The 10,328-nt window shown below is 37.5% G+C and overlaps 1 long non-coding RNA gene across 1 annotated transcript; it reads left to right on the top strand.

Annotated features, from left to right (window-relative positions):
- The first annotated feature begins 8,169 nt into the window (after nt 1–8,169).
- On the top strand, nt 8,170–9,754 carry LOC136706730 (uncharacterized). The gene is made up of 3 exons (XR_010804138.1): nt 8,170–8,294; nt 9,049–9,170; nt 9,337–9,754. It is a non-coding gene; the product is annotated as an uncharacterized lncRNA (long non-coding RNA).
- The last annotated feature ends 574 nt before the right edge of the window (nt 9,755–10,328 follow it).

Genomic DNA, 10,328 nt, shown 5'->3' with positions numbered 1-10,328 from the left:
GTTTACTTTCATGCAGTTAGTCAGTTCCATTTACAGCTGAAATAAGTCACTATTACCTACCTATGGAACAGGAATTAGAGCAATATCCACATCCCAGTTCATGCTTTTCAATGTTTGGGTGCCTATTCATTCTCTAAAATCCTCAGATGCCGTTTCACTTCAGTAAATAGAGAAAGGAAGCCTAGGAAATCTGAATAAGACCCTTAGTTTTTTTAGCCATTTACTGACAATGGGGTTTCATTAACACATTATACCAGTTTCAAGCACGCAAACAGACTGAAGAGCAGCAAATGGTAAGAAAACAGCCTCAGAATTTTATAAAAAGTCTTTTTGGATTAAAATCATAAAAATTTTAAGCCCCCTTTAAGCCCCAGTCACACTTCCACAGTGTCACATCTGAAGAGCATTGGTATCATAGCAGCAGCAGCAGAAAAAAAATGAGGAGTTCTCAGAGAAGTGTTTTGTAAACTCTTCATTTACTTTTACTCTCACTTGTGTTATTTTATCCACATAAAACAAGACTGGTATAAAGTCTCCTGTGTTGAAACCACAAAATTTCATATTTCCTCCATTTTGCTTCAGACACAGCAGAGAGGTCACACACCCTGAGCAGCAGCACTGTTATTTGAAGATGCAGATTTGTGTGTCAGAGTTCACCAAAGTTGAATTCAAACAAATCTTCAAAGGCTAAGTTGTGTATGCGGAATTCCACTTTCACTGCCAATCTAATTGAAATCAGTTCATGAACACAAACACAGTGTGAACCCAGCTAGAGTATTAATAAGTTTGTCGCATTTGCAGCAGTCCAGGGGCATTGATATGGCAGTGTGTGCTGTGCAGTTATGAGTGTATCAGTCACAGCTGTGTGGAACTGTTTAAACCCAGTGTACATTTACCAGTGATATAAATAAACCACTAGTATAAACTAGTATAAAGCTACACTTTGCAGGCGTTTAAACAGTTCTTGTCTTTTTGAACTGAGTATTTTCTAGTTATTTCATTTTCTGCTGTTTGTACATTAGGACTGTCTACTTAACCTCTTCATACAAATATGAAAACTTTATACTCAGACTTTTCCCATCTTTAAGCTCAAGCATTTGACTGACATAATAATTTTTTATTTATATATATATATATATATATATATATATGGCCATTCTTCAAGATCCACCTCAGCGAGACGAGGCTCAGCATCATCATGATGACCCCTTGACTCAGCCAGCATCAAAGGTTGTAACGTCTGGGCACACTACAGAGAGACTGCTGCTGATTTCTCTGTGTTGTCTCTTCTTTGTTTTGGCCCTCACCTTGGGAGTGCTCTGTGAGTCCAATCTGAAATATATGTCAGTATTTTACAAACAATCTTAATGAATGGATTCTCACAGCAAATTTCCTCTTTCTTTCTGAATAGTGATGCTGTCAGAATGTGTTCTTTTTCTTATTTAATTTATATTGATTATGAAGACTGTGGATCTTCTGTTTCTGTTCCTCAGATGCCCTTGGAAACACTTCGCTAAGAGGTTTGTGTCATGAGCAACTGTGTGTGATAATAAGTATTACATTTTTCCCAACAGTCTCCTTTTAGTATTGTGCTTTGTTTATGTTCCCAGCACAGACATGTTCAAGAAACATTGAGGAAGTACTTTAAATGTATAAACTTCAGCTAGAATGAAAGATCTTTAACTATTAACAACAAATACCTTGTCTGTTGAACAGCTGACTTACTTTTACATATTTATGAATGTGGAAAAAAAACAAGCTGCTCTAGCTTTTGGAAAGACACTGGAGCATTATGAGAAATGATGTGTCTGTATTTGTGCAGGATGTTGGTTGTAGTTGGGTGGCACTTTAGAGCAGCAGGTAGTGTAACAGTCACACAGCTCCAGGGACCAGGCAGTTGTGGGTTCAAATCCCCCTCCAGGTGACTGTAAGGAGTTTGATGTGTGTCCTCCAGATGCCCCAATTTCCTTCCACAGTTCTAAATAAAACACATGTTTATTGGTGGATTGGAGACCAAATATTGTTCATAGGTGTGTAGAACACCAGTGTTTGTTCCCACCTTGCGCCTAGTGATTCCAGGTAGGCTCCAGACCCACTGCAACCCTGAACTGGATAAGCAGTTACAAATAATGGATAAATATCCTGTAGTTCTACTCATTCATTCAGGACAAAATGTACTTTTATGACTGTGATTTTAATGAAACACAGCAGCATTTTACTGGGGCACCAATGCCTGCTAAACAAATTATGATATTTCTGTACTACGCCAGACTGAAGTCTTTCTGCTGTTCTCCAAAGCAGTCAACAAGGTGTTACAAGGCTTTAACCTACACTTTATTTCAATACTGAACTAACAATAGTGTTTCAGAGAATCCTCTGCTCCCATCACACCATGCATCTAATGAGCTCATTACCAACCCTTTCTGAAGTTGAACTGTGTGTGATGGGGTGAGGAGAAAACTACAACATGCAGGGCAGTGGCCCATCGGGACCAGGACTGAGAACCACTAGGTTACCTATGACCCAGCCCACGCCTTTTGTCTTCATTGGTGTCATTGGTCTTGGTTTCTTCGTCCTGAGCAGGTTGTGCTCAGTTTTCTATGTTAATGGTTTCATTGGTTATAGTCTGTCGTTTATGGTTGAGGATTGTTCCTTAAGTTATCTAGTCCTGTTCTCCTCTGATCACCGTTTTATAGTGTCCATTCTTTTCTTGTTACTACAGCATTTTGTTGTTTAGTATACTAGTAGTTTAGAGCATACTGTTTTAATGCATTTGTTGTTGGTTCTCAGTTTTATATTGTTCCCTATGATGTCTTTATGATTATAGCTATTTCCCAGTTTCTCATTAGTGTGTGTGTGTATATATTAAAATGATCATTTTCTTTAATCTGATCCTCACTTTCATTAACATCATTAACATGTTGATCCTGAATTTTCAGACAAAGAAAACCACATTGTGCAGCTTCAGATGGAAAAGTACAATACTTTCTCAACTCTCAATGAAAATAAATGTAAAAAGATTTAATTCAAAGTCATTTTTACTTGTCCATTCATTATGACATTTTTAGACAATGTGAAGGAGAGATGCTGTGTTAGAAACTAAAAATGGACTAAAATGGAGAAATGTTGGACAGCAACGATATATGCATCACTCTGTACTTCACAAACATGTTGATGTGAATTCTTGACTTTCCAGAGAATCACGCGACTATTACACAGCTCCAGAAACAACAGGAAGACCTTAACAGAACTCTTCAAGGTCAGATCTTCACCTTTTCTGTAAGATTTTAATAATAAACAGACAAATTGAATGTATAAAGAGGGATTTGCTTTATATTTTAATATTTTTTTTTTACATGTTAATATTAATTTAATTACATTTAACCACAAGAAAACTCAGGTAAATATGAATTTCAGAAATTGTGTTCAGTCTCGCGGGTGATTTGCTGAGCTCTCAATGTCAAAGATAAAAAACCTGTCTGTGTCATGTAGAATAGGGCTGAAAACGGTTTTAGACTGCACCAAGGACAGTGCATGGTCTGATCAACATTAGCATCTGTATGAGGTTGTGAAGTACCTCTGTTGTGTCATTTTATTCAGGCTGATTACGATCATAAGTTGTGAGTCACTGTGATCGTATTTTGGTTTTAAAAACAGGACACTGGAGACACATGGGCTTCTTTTTTGTGTGTTTGAGGTTCTGGTTTGGGAGCTTTAAGTAGTCTTAAGATTTAAGGCTGTGGTGGTGTGTATGTGTAGTGTAGTAAGGTACACTGAAAAATATAAATATATTTCTATATTTATATTTATAGTTTTATAGCGTTGACCTTATTCAAACTCCTCTAATCTCTGATATTTGACTTAATGATATTAAAGTTTATAATTGGCTTAGGCAATTAAAACATTACTAATTAGTTTGAGAGTGAATAATAATCACGCTAAGTGAGTACGTCAGGATTTTCAGGAGAATAATGAACAAATTGCAAACACTGTGATTTCAAATAATGAGAGTTTTATTAATAAAGAGAAGATATTTAATTAACATAGTGTAGCCTTATAATCTCACGGTATCACAACAGGGAAAACCGATTTTGACCTTAAGGTGGGCTAGGCACTACTGTCTTGTGATTAAATTGTTGCTAACTAAGGTTAATAAAGGGTAAATTATAAAGAAGGGCTTACTTTAGACATTAGCTCCTGGAAAAGGTGTGAGATACGCTAGCTTACTCGTTTGCCGTTTCACCGAGCCGTCGCGCCCTGCTGTTTAATCTCCGTGCTCTGGGGTTGTTCTCCTCGTTCCCACGTGGTGAGAGGCAGGCCCGCTTATGGGAAGATCTCTTTCCGGTTGAGTTGAAAACTTTCGGCTTCAGGCTGAGCTGCGTCGATCGAGATTTCCCCTCTTTGGAGTTTCGCAGTCGTGGCTGGTTTTCCACCGGAATGGAGCAGCTTTCTCCGAGTATTAGCTCTTCTCGTTGTTCAGTTTTCCAGGAGTAATGTCTTCAGGAATCAGCTTATAACGTTAATATATCTGCTATCGACTAATCAAAAGGTTGATATCTTATTCTGGCCACGAATAAGTTTCACCCGCTTTGATCACTCGTGAGATCACACTTCGATGGGTAATAAAACATAAACAAGATTAAAAGAAAAGAAGATATTCAAATTACTCGACGTATTAGTAAAACTTCATACTTTTAGCTAATTTCGAGACGTCTCTCGTAAGCTTTCAATGAAGTCTCTGAGGTTTTCCTTTGTTTCGTTGTCGGCGTGGAGAAGAAAGCGTTTCTTCGTAGTTTCAAAGTTTCTCGGATGTTCTCGCCGTTATTGTTGTCTTTTCTTCTCCGTGAGCTGTTTCTTTTTGGCTGCTGAACTCTTCTGAACTTCTCTTGAACGTCTTCTTCCTTGTCTGAATACTCTGTGTTCTGCGTTGCTGCTCTGTGTTTTCAAGGCTGGCGCGGTCACGCCCTAACGGGAGGCGTCCGCTATGGTTTCGGCGACTCCGAGCGAGGCGTAGTTTCGCCAGTGTCCATTTGGGGTCGCTGTTGATCCATGTGTAGGTTGTCGCTTAGATGAGTCAATGGGGTTCAATTCGAGGTCACCCCTTCTGAACATCTGTTGATTCCCGTGGAAGATAACAAGACATTGAGGTGCCACTTTGTCCCAAGCGGGATTATAACCCTTCCTTTTGTTTGAGGTCCCTCTCTTAAAAGCATTATAAAAATTGGTTATCTCGACAGTTCCTGTTAGTTAAAAGAGAGAAGGGGGGGTGTTTGGGCCATGTGTTACTTTAAAGGGTTCTTTGATGTTTTAGCTTATGTGTGTGCGTGTGTGTGGGGCTTTGCAGGGTCCTGGTCAGAGTGAGAAAGGTTTAATTCAAAGCCTTTCATTTCATTATTTATTCATTGTCCGGTATTCATATTTGGCCCATACTCCACTACAGTATGTGAATGTGTGTGTGAATGTGTGTGGGGGGTAAAATATCATGAAACTATATAAATGAACTTTTACACATTTATTTATTTACTAAGATTAATAAATAGCCTTCAAGTCTCTATTACCATATCATCATCTTCTTTTTTTTAACTTTGTTCTTAAAGTAAAATTGAAAAAACATTACTTTTACTTCATTTTACATGTTTTTCCTTTTTCATGTTAATATATAAAAAAATGAATGAATACATCAATAAAATCAAGTCAGGTAAAAAAAAAAACTGATATGTGTTTATTTACATTTGCATTTAAGTCATTTAAAGCTGTAGTCAGTTGGCTCTGGTAGGAGGCAGTTTAACCAATAGTTGATGTAGTTACATGTAGATATAGCCTTAGTAGGTGACTGTTCTGAGGGAGCCAGGGGGTGTTCTCCATCACAGAATCTGCTTCCCTTTAAGGTGCAGTGGTTTGTTTGAGGCTAAAATATACAACTGTTTGTATGTGTAATTTTTTAAGTGTTTCATTAACTTTGAATTACCACAGAACCTCATTTGTAACTTGAGTTGTTTAGATTTGCAGCACTTTCAGTTACTTTCATGCAGTTAGCACTCAGCTCCATCTACAGCAAAAATCAGTCAGTATTACCCACCTATGGAGAAGAAATAGAGCAATATCCACATTTTGGTTCATGTTTTTTAACATTTGGGGGTCTAAAATACTTGTCTAAAAACCTCCAGATGGTGGTGTTCTGCTGTGTGCAGAGAGAGAAAGCCAAGCATACTGAACCAAAAACAAAAAAGTATTTACAGACACTGGGGCTTTGTAAAGAGATTAGCTTCTAAACTGCCTCCATCTTTCAAACACATGGCCAGTGTTTCCTCTCGTTTGTCTCTGGTCATGGAGATTTGTTGAAGGAAGCTGAATTTTGTTAGATCTTTGGGTTAAAATCTAACATTATCTCTGTAAAGGAGAACTCAAAGCTTGTTGCAGACAGAATGGGTGGAGGTCATGGCGTTCGCCCCAGTGTACGGTCAGAGTACATATGACAGGACCCCAAAGGTAACGTTATTGAGTTTTACTGAGTTTTACAGGATTCAGATACAACACAGTCATGCACATGTTACAGCAGGTATTATGCGATGAATTTGTTCACCAGTTGTATATAAATGAGTGTGGTTCTGGAAATAAACATGCATTAAACATAAATTACAAATGATTCAGGGCCTATTCTCTTGACATGTACATTGAGAAAACAGAAATAATATATAATACCAGCTGAAGCATGTTTGATAAATAATTAAATGAACTTATCTGCAGTTACATCTATATAGAGATATTTAAGCGGTCTATCTGCGCCCTCTAGTATCTAGACATTCAACCTGCTCAGAACGTCAAGAAGACGGCGCCATTTCTAATACATGTACAAAGGATATGATTTCATGCAAGTCGCTCATTAATAATTAACAGAAGCAAATATAACTGTAATCTGTGCAATAAGAACTCAACACCATCTTCACTGTGCACACAGAACAATCCGCGCCGACACAGCTGAACAACAACAGCACTAAACAATGCTAGTTGCTAATAAATGGTCATTAGTGTGATGATTAGACTAAACTACAGACAGTCTATTGTAAAGGAAAGCAACTTACTTCAAATTTACACATACAAGGTTACACAACTGTAAACTTGGACTTGGAGCTACTTTAGAGCTGCTACTGCTGTCTGTACCTCGGGCTAGAGGCTCCCCAAGCTACAATCCCACAAGTCTCTGTCTCATTAAATACGCTCTTTTTTCCTTCTTTTATTTCTCCGCCCATTCGCTCCTCCCTTTTTTACAATCTCTGTTCACTTTGTTATGTCATGGCTGAAGGACACTGTTTGTGTCCACCATTGTGTGTACTGGCAACCCGGTGTGTTTGGACTGTAATGTGATTGGACAGAGGGTGGAATCTCAGACTTAAACTCAAGATAGAGCTCCACTCCAGAATGGACGCTTCTCAAAGAGAATATACTGGCTCCAGCACTGCTATCAGAGACACCAGGGCGTGTTCCGCCAAGCAGGATTTCTCAGTTTGGCCAGATAACTTAAGCCCAAAGTAAAGCCTGTCCAATAAGAACAGAGCTGAGAGATGATACACCCTGGTCATGTTATGATTGAGTACAGTATAAAGGCTGTGTTACAGATTGCTCCTTTAACTGTGTCAGTCTGTCCTCATTCTGTAGTGTGGTTAATTTAACCATCATGATATACAGTATTACGTCAATATGAGGAACAATGGTGTGCATCAGAAGAGGAATGACTGAACAATAATTTTAAATTTGAATTAATGTTTGTTCAGAAAAGCTCAAATGTTTGCAGACGGGGATAGGTCAAGTTTTCCACTCAGGGTGTTCTTCACCATATTCATTAGACTGCTCTAATCTCTCTAGGGACCTTACGTCTCTAATCTAACTACAAAAGTGCAATGTTCAGCACTTTCCCTCATCCAACAGTCTCTTCTGGTTCATGTCCTGAGTACATCATGTAATAAGCACTTTAAGGTCACAAGTCTAAGCACAATATGTTCTACACTTCAATCAGCCTTACTAGTAATAAACATTAAAAAGTTTATTGGGTTATCATCATCATTACTGTGTTCATTTGCATTTTCCCATCACAATCTCACCAACATTTTCTCTCCAAATGTTAACAAATGTTCTCTGCTCTGAAAGAGGGTGATGATTGCTGTGCTAAGGGTTGGAAATACTTCAGTGGGAAGTGCTACTACTTTTCTACTGATAAAAAGACATGGACTGCCAGTAGAGATGCTTGTGTGGCTGCCGGAGGACACTTGGTGATTGTCAACAGTACAGAAGAGCAGGTATGATACTCAAATATAAATGTGACTTATTCCATAACACTCACTGATAGATTGGGTGGAGATTAAGCCGCATTAAGTTCCTATTGCTTCAAATGTTTACAAGTTTTAAATAAGGCCCACTGCTTACAGTAGCTTTTATTATTATATTATATTAAAGAAATACAATCACGGATGTAGAAAACCAAATCAGACAGTGCCAGCAGTAGACTCTGTGTGATACTTTGTAATCAGTGTCATAGGGTAAAGCTGTACAAAGTAATATATTACAGTAATGTAGGTTTTTCTTTAATGGTCTTTGTAATGGGATTTATAACAAAATAAAATCATCAAATAAAGCAGTAAAGTCAGTGTAATAGTTATAAAGATGAATCATGTTAATGGGTGACATCATCAAGGAATTGATCCAACAGTGTTAGCCATTGTTTGTGTTGTAAAACACTCGGTTCAACTCAGTGTTTGTTAATGAGCAGATCAGGTTTGACTGAGTGTGTTAGAGCAGAGAAATACAAGAATGTACAATAACAGTGTTCCTCCAGGTTTAGCACTGATTGAGAAACACTAATGTAGTATAATGGTGTTCTCAGTGTTGTCTTCACACAGAGGAAAGTTATATGAATTCAGCTGAAATTTGCTGTTAAAAATAAAGTTTACATTTTTTGTTGATGGTGTAGTTAATCAGACACTGAAGCTCTTTCTGCTGGAGCTGTCTAATGTTTACTGTACAGTTCACTTAGCAGGGTGTTTGTGTTTGTAGGATTTTCTGATGAAATCAGCTCCTTTTACTGGTGAACATTTTTACTGGGTTGGTCTGACTGATGCTGTGAAGGAGGGAGACTGGCGATGGTTAGATGGAACACCACTCAGTGCTAAATCACCGTAAGTCCATTTCAGACTCAGCTGTAAAATACCACACACGTGATTTCTGAGCTATATCTACTGTAGATTACAGCTCTAGCTCTGATTTAGTAAAAATAGCTTTATAATATATTTTTTAAAAATGGCACATTGTGACAAATAATTACTTATTTTTCTTGTTTTCCAGGATGTGGTCTTCAGGTCAGCCTGATAACTGGAAGGGAGAGGGTAATAAACGTTCTGAAGGAGAGAACTGTGCTGCAATACGCCTAAGTAATACGTCATATCATTTATTCGACAAATTCTGTGATGCACCGAAAGACAGTTTTTATCGCGTCTGTGAGGCAATAACACGAATAAAATAAACAAATTACAATTATGACAGAATTGAGAGGGGTCTAAAAATATATGCTCCTTATACTTTTTCTGTTCATTTTTAGTGTTCCCTTCGTGGGGAAATGTGGGGAATTTGTGGGTATCTTTTACTATTAATTAATTTATATTATTTTTGTTAATTGAGCCTGAAGTAGGAAAGGCAAGGAAGGTGAGCTCAGAAAGACTTGGGCTGGAGTTGTGGGCAGCTGCTGCTGAGACGAAAGCTGAAGCCAGGGTCATTGATTGAAAAGGAGGGGTTGGGATGGTGGTGGGGTGTGAAAAAATCAAACCAATAAATTATTACTAAATCAGTTTAGTTCATGACAACATTGGGATCTTAATATCAGAGGATGACTGATATATAAAGTTTTAACATTTATTTCATCCCTTGATATTAAGAACCTAGTGTTGTCATGAGCTAAAGTGATTTAGTAATAATTTATTGATTAGAGTTTTTTCACAGTATACAGCCCTTAAATATCTGTATGAATATGAAGTGTTATTATCTGTTTACTAACATTTTCAGAAATGATGAGGCACTGACACAGTTTTCTCTGGATCTCTCCTCCAGTGAAAATGAAATGTTAAAATTACATCTTGTTAAATTATGTTTTTTTAATGTAGACCTTTATTATTCAAAACCTTGTTGCTTCTGTCTATGGATTTAGGTGCTGTGAGTTTTTTAATGTCATATTCTTCTTATTTGTTGTGTAGCTCTTGATAAATATAATTTTAATATAACATTAAAATAAATAATGAATAATGTAGAGAACTGTAATGTTCCATTTTCTGACAGTAAAAATT

This window comes from Hoplias malabaricus, chromosome 9 (genome assembly GCF_029633855.1).
Source record: "Hoplias malabaricus isolate fHopMal1 chromosome 9, fHopMal1.hap1, whole genome shotgun sequence".
Classification (NCBI taxonomy): Eukaryota; Metazoa; Chordata; class Actinopteri; order Characiformes; family Erythrinidae; genus Hoplias; species Hoplias malabaricus.
Note: the sequence above shows the minus strand (reverse complement) of the source record. Positions and strands in the feature narration are given on the sequence as shown.